Source organism: Octodon degus, unplaced genomic scaffold (assembly GCF_000260255.1).
Source record: "Octodon degus isolate 3935 unplaced genomic scaffold, OctDeg1.0 scaffold00041, whole genome shotgun sequence".
NCBI classification, from domain to species: Eukaryota; Metazoa; Chordata; class Mammalia; order Rodentia; family Octodontidae; genus Octodon; species Octodon degus.
The window spans coordinates 13,174,691-13,184,849 of record NW_004524617.1 but is presented as its reverse complement, the minus strand read 5'-3'; the positions used below and the strand labels follow the sequence as shown (position 1 = coordinate 13,184,849).

General features: G+C 40.8%; 1 pseudogene; it reads right to left on the bottom strand.

The window, feature by feature from the left end:
* Window positions 1–5,760: 5,760 nt before the first annotated feature.
* Window positions 5,761–10,159, bottom strand: part of LOC101571591 — a 5,799-nt pseudogene continuing 1,400 nt past the window's right edge.

Sequence of the window (10,159 nt, the reverse complement as noted above, 5' to 3'; positions counted from 1 at the left end):
AAGGAAAGGGTAAGGAGATTAAAAATAGAATCAATCTATATTATGTATATGTACCCACTCCCCAAGATGATTGTAAACTGCATGTACTGAGAACATGTACTAATAAAAAAATAAAGAGTGTGGAGGTCAAATGATAGTCCAGTCCATTCAAAGAGGAAAATTCAGGATCAGCACAGGTCCCATTGCTGCTGTCTTCAGTCTGCCCAGTGGACCTAACATAAGGGCTGATGAAAAGCCTCTTGGGATTCATTTTAGAAAGAAATACTCTCTCTGAGTGATCTCTCCAATGAGTGTCCCCAAACCCTGCATACGTGTCTTCCCAACTCACAAATGCTCCTTGCTCTTGGTCTTCTGGATTGTGACATCAGTATTGGCAGTGAGGGGTATGTTGAATTTCATTAATCTGAAAGTTTTTCTCCTAAGTCATAGAAGATGATTTACTGTAAATAAAGACCTCAAGATCATAATAGTAAGGCATCCATGAAGAGGAGCTGTATGTCACAAAATATAGATATATACCTCCCAGGCTACAGATATGTAAACAAGTGCAGGGAGAATAGCCAGAATCATTCTGGCTGATGATGCTTGGGGTCAGCCTTCAAAGCAGTAGTTTGCACCTTTGACTTTTCTTTTCTTTTTCTTTTTTTTCTGTGGAACCGGGGATTGAACTCAGGCCCCTGTGCTTGCCAGGGAAGCGCTTATTCCACTGAGCCATCTCCCCAGCCCCTTGACTTTTCATTAAAGTCACCCAGGGAGATTTTAAAACCAGCAACATGTGGAATCAATCCCAGAAATTTCTTCCTAATTGGTCTGGGATGGTTCCTGGGCACAAGTCACTTTCAAAAGCTTTGAGGGGATTCTAGAAGGATTTTTTTGGCTGGCTCAGGCTGCCTTAAGGGTGGGTCTGGTGAGGCATGGGGAGCTGGGGATCGAACCACGGTCCCCTGCACCTGACTGAGTTTGCCCCAGCAGGCACTTAAACAACTGAGCTAACCAGCAAGCCCCCTTTGAGGGGATTCTAAATGCAATAGAACTGAAAATCAATATGTAAATACCTTAGTGCAGCAATGGAGAACCTTATACAGATAAAGTTTCCAGACAGGAACTCTAATCCCAATTATTTATTGCACAGTGCCAACACTGCAATTAAACATGAACACTGAGGGTTTAGTTTAGAAAAAACAACTGTTTTCTGATGATTGGCTGCAGGGGTGAATTGGCTCATGTCCCAACAGAGGGAGCTTAGTGTGCCCACTGTGGCATGTATGCCATAGGCTTGCTACCATTGTCTTAGTCCCTTCTGTGGCTCTATTTGCCTCTTCTAGACAGAATTTGTCCAATGTCCTTATTTTACAGATGAGAACTCTGAGGTCCACATAGGTTGGATGATTTTCTCTTTTTTTAAAATGTGTTTTCCACAGGGTCTCACTGCGCATTTCTGATTCCTAGTGATCCTCCTGTTTTCAGCCTGCACAGCTCTGAGATTACAGGCATGTGCCACCACACTCAGTCTCGGTGGCAGGCTCAGCAACTCCTAGGGGCAGGGCCAGCATGGCATGTGGTGCTACGGATTGATCTCTGGTCCTTGAGCCTGCCTAAGCAGGCACTTAGTCCACTGACCCTGGATGATGTTCTTAAAAGAACAAAATTAGAATTCACTATTTAAAAAATCACAACTCATAAGCTGCTATGGTTGGGGTGAGTGTCCTCCAGTGGTTCACATGTAAAGATTTAGTTTCCAGGTTAGGAACTAGTGGGAGATCCTTAGATGACTGAGGGTGTGCCCTAAGAGGGACTGTGCTACTTCAGGCTCTCTTGCCTTTTGGCTCATGAAGGGACTGCTCACTTTGACGTATGCTTTTGTTATTGTCATCTACACTTAAGGGAAATTTTGATGAAAGAATATCTCCATGATCTTTATGTATCTCCCCACAGATTGCTCACTAGTTTCAGAGGAAGAGCAATGAAATAATTATACAATGGAGAAACTAGCAACACCTTGACCAGGTGACCAAAGTTACTCCTAACAATGAAGGCAGCATGGACATCAGATAGCTCCAGACATCATACTGTAAAAAGGATATACTATCATCTATGCACCATTCTCATCTGAATCTAAGCAAGAGGGACTATCAGACAGACACAAGACAAGATAAAGGGGGAGGAACAATTTTTCTTCATGAATGTCACTGTCATCAAAGACAAAGGTTATGGAAATGTTCCAGTGTAAAACATTCTGAGAAGATATGACAACTCATACAATACCCAAGCCTACATTCACCACTATACTGAATGGGAAGTCAAAATAGTATGGAAGACATTACTAGGTCAATTGACAAAATAGAAATACAGTATAAATAATAGATTAGATGGAAATATTGTTCTGGCCAGAATGAAGTAACAGGGTCAAGATTTGTCCTACTACTGAAACTGCTAAAGAACCAGATAAAATTTATGAAATAATGGTTCTCAGACATGGATTGGATAGTAGGCTGTCCTGGACCAAGATCCTTAAGAGAAAGGACATAATATGAACTCTACAATTGCTTTAGCCAAATGCCTGGAGAAAGTTTTCAGGCTACAGTGCAGAGAGAAGAAGTTGGAAGAGATACATCAGTCTTTGAATCTGAAGAGGCTAAGGTGGCTAGAATTTGCAGGGTCAAAGACCAGAGAAGAGAATCTTGCTCACAGATTGATCTCTGGATGCCTGCAGAGAGTTTCCTTCAACTCCTCAGCTTAGAACTAACCTGTGCACATGTGTGTGGAAATCAGGAAATGACCTCCTAAAAAGATCAGGCGGAAACATTCTTGATTATCACACAGTATGAAAAATAGTTCATTTTGCCAATAGTCAGAGTGATGAACCCTTGCAATACACAGACATTCGGTAGACTACTCAGAAAAGCAATTAGACCAATAGTGAGTCAAGCTAGCTCCAGACTAAAGGCTGCTTTGTCCTGATTAAGCCTAACAAAGATGAAAAGCAAGCCTTGAAAGAATTAGGCTGTTTTCAAAATGGTCTGATTACCATTACCATTAGGTTAGCATTCTGTAACTTAATTGCACCCAAAAGAAAAGCACAAAATTATTCAGAAAAAATTATAACATATTACAATAATTACTTATGAAGAATTCCAGCATTTAACAACATCCAGTGTTTGGTATCCAGGCCATAATTTGCTGGCTCCTTTTCTAGATCCAACAAAAAAAATTAATCCAAGGATCAAAGGTCCTATTCAACCTAAGAGATATTAGTATACACTTTCCCTGAAATTGTAAGTCCTTTATAGAAATATCTATTGTCTCCACGGCGTCCTAAATAAAAAAGTTGAACATGACAATAAGTGTGTTCAAATTGGAATACATACAGAAAAGAGTTAACATATCATGGCAAATTGCTATCCTCTGAAATCCCTGCTTGAAGGTTAGGTACTGAGTGGTCTCTGGGAACGTGGACTTTGGGGTGATTTCCTACCCTTAACTAAGAATGACTGGGCCTAAATAGTACAAACAGTATGATTTATGTAAAACGTCTGGCTTCCCTTCTGGGAGCCTGGAATTGGAGGCCATGCCAGGCAGAGGCTGCCTACCGATTAGCCTCCATTAATACTGCTTAGCTCTGGGTCGCTAATGAGTGTCATTGCTTGGTGATGTTTCATGCATCTTCTACGTTTATTATTAGAAGGATTAAGGGTGCTCTGTGTACTCCTCTGGAAGGGGAGCTTTGGGAGCTTGCGTCTGGTTTCCTCCTGACTTATTTCTCCCTGTGTGCCTTTTCATTTTGTTGGCTTTGCTTAGTGTCCTTTAGCTATAATAAGCCAGCTGTATGACTATAACTGAGCCCTGTGAGTTTTCTTAGAAAATTGTCAAACCTGGGGGAGGTCTTGGTGATCTGCTAACACAAGCTACACTTTTTTTTTTATCTTGTCTAGTTAATGTCTTTTCCCTCCAGATATAAACCAAAACTTTTAATTATGGAAGTATTTCTGATCACAGTGTCAAACACTGGGTTTAATACAATAAAAGATTTGCAGAATTCTAGACCTGGAGGGTACAAGAAATTGAAAGATAACACATTGCTCAGGGCTCCCCTAGAAGGAATTTACTAGCAAACTGGTCTGAATCAGTAGAAAAATGGCTTCATGATGAAACAATGACTGTTTTTAGCCTGTATATCTGGGGTTGACAGCCTTAATGAGTCAACATAATTTTTGAAAACCACAATCAGACTTGGGGTTCAGTAAATAGGCCATGTCTGGCTTCACTACAATGAACCAATCTTGAACTAGCAAGCTTAGTTTTGCTCAGTCATTCTTTCTGAAAATTTCCAGCTTTGCTTAAGTAAGTCTCATTCTTGCTTTCGGTCTGAGAGTGTCTCCAGAGGAGCTGTACTCCCTTGTACATTTCCTAAATGCCAGTAAATCCTCAATATAATTAGCCCTCCATATCCATGGCTTCTAAATCCGTGGATCCAAGCAATCACAGATCAAAAATATTTGGAAAAAAGACCCGTATCTGTAATGAGCACATACAGACTTTTTCTTGTAATTATTCCCCAAGCAATATAATGTAATAACTATTTGCATGGCATTTGCATTGTACTCAGTATTATAAGAAATCTAGAGATGATTTAAGGTACATGGGAGGTTGTGCATAGGTTCTATGAAAGCGCTGTACCATTTTATATGAGGGATTTGAGCATGAGTAGATTTTTGGCATTACAGGGAGTTCTGGAACACATCTTCCATGGATAATGAGGGAAGAGATGAGTAGACTTTATCATTGTATTTTTTCTTTCACAATTAGTTTAAAGGCTCCATCCCACAGTTTTTCTCTAATCTTGTTGATCAGTAAATTCATCTTACCATTCACCTTCATATAGTCTGTATATAAGGAAATCTTCAGGGATTTGAATCATGTAGATGTCGCTGACCAGAAAAACAATCAAAGAAGGCGACAAGATGGATATACACACATAGCAAAGAAGATGAGAACAGTGATCCAGAACGTATGCAAGAAAGCCTAAAGGTGTTCTTTTCCACAGCTGAAGAGAAACAGCCATTCTCTAAAACCAAAACATGTTTTACCTTTTTTTTTTTTTTTTTGGTGGCCAGCTCAGCCCTCCCTGGGAGTGGGTCTGGAGCAGCATGTGGTGTGGGGATCGAATCCCGGTCCCTGAATGCTTACCTAAGCTTTAGATTGCTGAGCTATCTCGCCGGCCCCAACATGCTTTACCTTTTTATGCCTGTGAATTGGTTGCACATTTCTACTCTTGGAAAATGATTTAAATTACCATTTTACATTTCTGACTCCTAAATAATCCTTAATTTAAAACATCTTTTCCAAAGACAAAACCAAAAAACTAGAATAGCATCTCTGTCTCTGTATCCCTAATGTGCTTGTTTGACAAAGGTCTTGAGCAGGGACCCCTACCTCAACTTTTCATTAGGTTTCTTCTGCTCCCACCCTAACCCCTCACGTACTCGATCTGTAGACTTCATCGTCCCCAACACCCACCTTTGTCCTCCTCCCTCTTTGGAGCTTCACATAGTTTGAGAGCCCAGGAAATAGCAGAAATGTCTTTCCAGAAAATAATGAATTTTAATTTTTAAAATTGTTATTTTTCTGGGGTCTGACTTCTCTTTGAGACAAAAGCAATTTATGATTCTAGTTCAAGCCCATTCCTTTGTGAACTGTTTCTGTTGTTACCTCTCTTCCTATCAGAGACCACAAAGTACTGTACTTTGAAGTCATTTGGGTTTAGTTCAGAGTCCCTCTGGAGTTGTTTATGTAAATACCAGAATAGCAAACTCTCAACTCCCCCATTCTAATCCCTACTCTCCAGGTCTCTAATCTATTTAGGGATCTGTAATGTTACTTTGATTTATTTCTGTTTGCAGAGGTTACAGACAGAAAATGTTTGATTTTATAAAAGCAATAGTTCTCAACTTTCAGTTTGTATCAGAAGCCCTGGAGGGATTGTTAAAATGCGGATACCTGGAACTACCCCTAGCCCTAGGGTTTTTGCTGAATCAGGTTTGGGCCAAGGCCCAAGTATTTGCATTTGCAACTAGTTCTGAAGTGATGCCCCTATTGCTAGTCCTGGAGCCACACTTTGAGAAGTACAGGATGAATGTCCAGTGACACTGTTCTGAGCTTTGTTATAGCAAAGCCCCGCTGACTCTTTGCACTACTGACAATGACCCTCTGGGTAGTTGGCTTCTTCTTCCACCAGAGCAGGTCATGCTATCTCCTGTGTACCACTGACATCTGGGCAGAATATAGAAGAGTGGTTTGACCTAATTATACAATTTGGGGTAGAATATTGCTTTACAAATTGCATTGCCTCTAGGAAAGTTTGTCTTCATTAATAAGATTTAAACCTACTATTGCTGAGAATTATTTTTTGTCATTGGGACAGATATTTATTTTACCCAGCATTTACCATGGGAGACTGAAGCAGTAATGAGGTGCAGTTTCATCCCACCCTAATGGAAAGAGAACTCAAAAAAAGGACTTGACATATCATACTAAAGACCCTGGGCTATTAATACAGCTCAATTTGGAGAATCTACTGCTTGAAAATTGCAGAGCCTTTGACCACACCTGAAAGTGGGTGGAAAGATGTTTTAGGTCAGTTCTCCTGAAGACTCTGTGACCTGAAATGTGGATTAATATGCAAGTGAATTTTTTAAGTAAGTGCTTCCAATGAGACCTTTAAACAGAGTGAGGGAAATTAAACAAGGAAGGGAAGGAAGCCAAGGGTGTGACATCAAGCAAAGACCTGGCCTCAGCCTGGTCCTGCCTCTCAGTTTGTTCCACTTAAGGTCAGGGCTTTCATGCATCTGTATCTGTCACTGGCTCTTTCTGGGCCTTCCAAGCACTTCTGGTAGCCTAAGAGAAATTCCTCCCTAAAAATATCAAGTATGGACCATTAGAAAGAGAAACAGAATCCAGTAGAGGGGCATGTAGAAATGAAAAGGAACACATGGTGGCCTGAGTGAGGTACAGTGTCCACTGCCTGGCAGTGTCAACTGTAGAAGGGAGGAGGTCAATTATAAGGGAGGGTTCAGCGAGAGTGACGCTGGAGACTTCTGGGAGAAAAGCTGCAAACTGCAATGCACATTTAAAGGGACCCAGATCTTAATGACATGTTTCGTGCCCCTTGCTGCTTTCCTCTGGACTATGGAAGGAATCATCTTTAGTTAAAATAAGGTCCTACTTTGTAATGTCATTAAGTTATCACCAGTTGATTAGTAGTCTTAAACACACAATCACCTGTGGTTATGGGGTTATCACTGGGTTGGGTCTGAGAGATTCCTGAAGCTGCAATGAGGTACCCAACCCACCCTTTTGCAGCAGGTTCACTAATTCCTTTTTTTCCCCATAATTTTATTGAGAAACAAATAGCAATGAGACAGTTTCAAATCAAACTGGTAGGACAGTTCAATAATTAACACATTGCATACTCTCTTCCTAGTGGTTATTTGCTGTACAAGATGCAGACATGATATCCTATTTACAAACACCATTAGAACACATCCCTCTATTCATTAAGAGAATGTAACTATACATCTATCCTAATCATCTTGAATACACAGAAAAAAAGGACATTCATCTGTATCCCCTTTTTTTGGTTTAGTTCCATCCTTTGAATATTATAGGTGTGTTAACTCAGCAAAATATTCTAAAAGAGTCCAGTAGTCCATAATAGTATTGGGTCTTCCGCTTCACTGGCAATGTCAGAAATTGTTGACCTGAGTCACCTACAGCTCAACATAACAGCATGGCTTTACTTCGCATACTTCATTTTTATACTTTTCTGTTGGATGGTTAAGACCAAGATAAAGCAAGACCTATGCAACAAGAGTTGTAGCTTTTGAGTCTGATAAGGTCAGTGAAATCCCCTCATGATTTACCCTGAGATCCTGTACCTCAGATTGTAGATCCTTTGTCAGTGTCAGCCATGTGGATGAGTCACGGCCATTGCTTGGCCAATGTACTCTCTGTGAAAGCCTGAGAGAATGTTTTCTCTCCATGCAACTCTCCTTAGGCACACTCTACATCATCGATCACTTTCCTCTTTGGCCCCATAATCTCCTTGATCAGAAAATTTGGGACACTAATGAGTTATGTGATGTTACAGTACAGTTCTCATATGTCCTGAGTCTTAATTGACCTTGGAAGGCTAGGGAAAAAATGTGGGCTTTCCTTGCAGCCCTCCTTTTTCTCTAATTTTGGCCCACAAACTTAGGTTGTTAACCCTCCAGAAGAGAAGCTTATTGTTATTACCATACAACTTAGGCTGTTAAGCTTAACTTCACTATCTGTCTGAATATCAAACATCTTAGGCATAACATGGAACAGCTATTTTTCATCAAGTATTGATATGTTGAACTAGGAGTTTCAATAATTAACACATTGCATACTGTCTTCCTAGTGGTTATTTGTTGTAGAAGATGCAGACATGATATCCTATTTACAAACACTATTAGAACAAATTCCTCTATTCATTGAATTGAGATTATAGCTATATATCTATCCTAACCATTTTGAATACACAGATACAAAATGGTCATTCATCTGTATCCTCTTTTTTTGTTTAGTTCTGTCATTTAAATATTATAGGTGTGTGAACTCAGGAAAATATTCCAAAATAGTCCAGTAGTCCATAATAGTATTGGGTCTTCTGCTTGACTGGCAATGTCAGAAGTTGTTGACCTGAGTCTCCTACAGTTCAACATAACAACATGGCTGTACTTCTTATACTTCATTTTTATATTTTTCTGCTCGATGGTTAAGACCAAGATAAAGCAAGACCTATGTAACAAGAATTGTAGCTTTTGTATTTAATAAGTTCAGTCAAAACCCCTCAGGATTTATCCTGAGACCGTGTACCGCAGTTTGTAGATCCTTTGTCAGTGTCAGTCATCTGGATGAGTCACGGCCATTGCTTGGCCAATGTGCTTTCTATGAAAGCCTGAGAAAATGTTTTTCTCTCCATGTGACTCCCCTTAGGCACACTCTACATCATCAATCACTTTCCCCTTTGGCCCCATAATCTCCTTGATCAGAAAATTTGAGACACAACATCAAGTTACATGATGTTACAGTATACGTTCTCCTATGTCCTGAGTCTTAATTGACCTTGGAAGGCTAGGGCCAAAATGTTGGTTTTCCTTGTGGCCCTCCTTTTTCTCTAATTTTTGGTCTGCAAACTTAGGTTGTTAAGTTCACTAATTCCTGACACAGAAAAAGAACTTTCTGGATGGGTCGGCAAGAGGCATGAGGAGGGTTTCTTAGAGATTCAGGAGGCACTGGAAAGCGAAGTGCAGGCACTCGGAGAAATGAGGTGCATTGCACTTTGGGACTGGGAACATTTAGACTTTGTTTAGGGGGTGGGAAGCTCAGGAAAAAGTGGCATATCCCCAGGAGGGTGCTAGCCCATTCCACAGGCATGGGCGGTTATTTTTATTTTTATTTTTTCACATGTAACCCACTTTATTAACATAAACTGAGAAGCTCTTGAATCCTGTAGCCATTAATAACTCAGACACATAGGAACATGCCAGAGTGAACTGAAAGGCTCTCTTTGTTGCTTGAGAGAGTAAGAGGAGGGCGGAAGAACACCATTACTTATCAAAGGAGGCCCGAGAAGCCCCTGCAGTACCGCAGTCTCACAGTGCCTCTCTTTCTTCCGACTTTCTTCCAATATCTTCCATGATTTGCTCCAGGTCCAGCTCAGTGGAGGCTTCATCTTCAAGGAAGACACTGCCAGGCTCCTGAATCAGCGGCTTATGGGGTCCAGCTCTTTCTTTTCCCTCCAAAGGAAAGGCCCTATGACAAGCTGGTGGGCTTAGGCCCTTCGGCACCATTCTAGCTTCCTTTTCCTCAGACAGGACGATTGCTGAAGTCTTGCTTTGGGGAACTTGAAATCTTTTCTTAGGTCCTGGCTGGTTCAGCCATGGGTTCCCAGGCCTTCCTTCCTTTTCCATCATGGGTACAGTGCACACTGTGGATTCACTGTGCAGACATCGCTTGGTTCCCTTCTTTTTCAGGATCTTGTCTTGTCATCTGACATGCCTTTCAGTTTGGGGTTTTTGGTCTTTATCTTGGCTGACTTGGGACCAGGCAAAGTTGGGTCTTTTTTCTCTTTCTC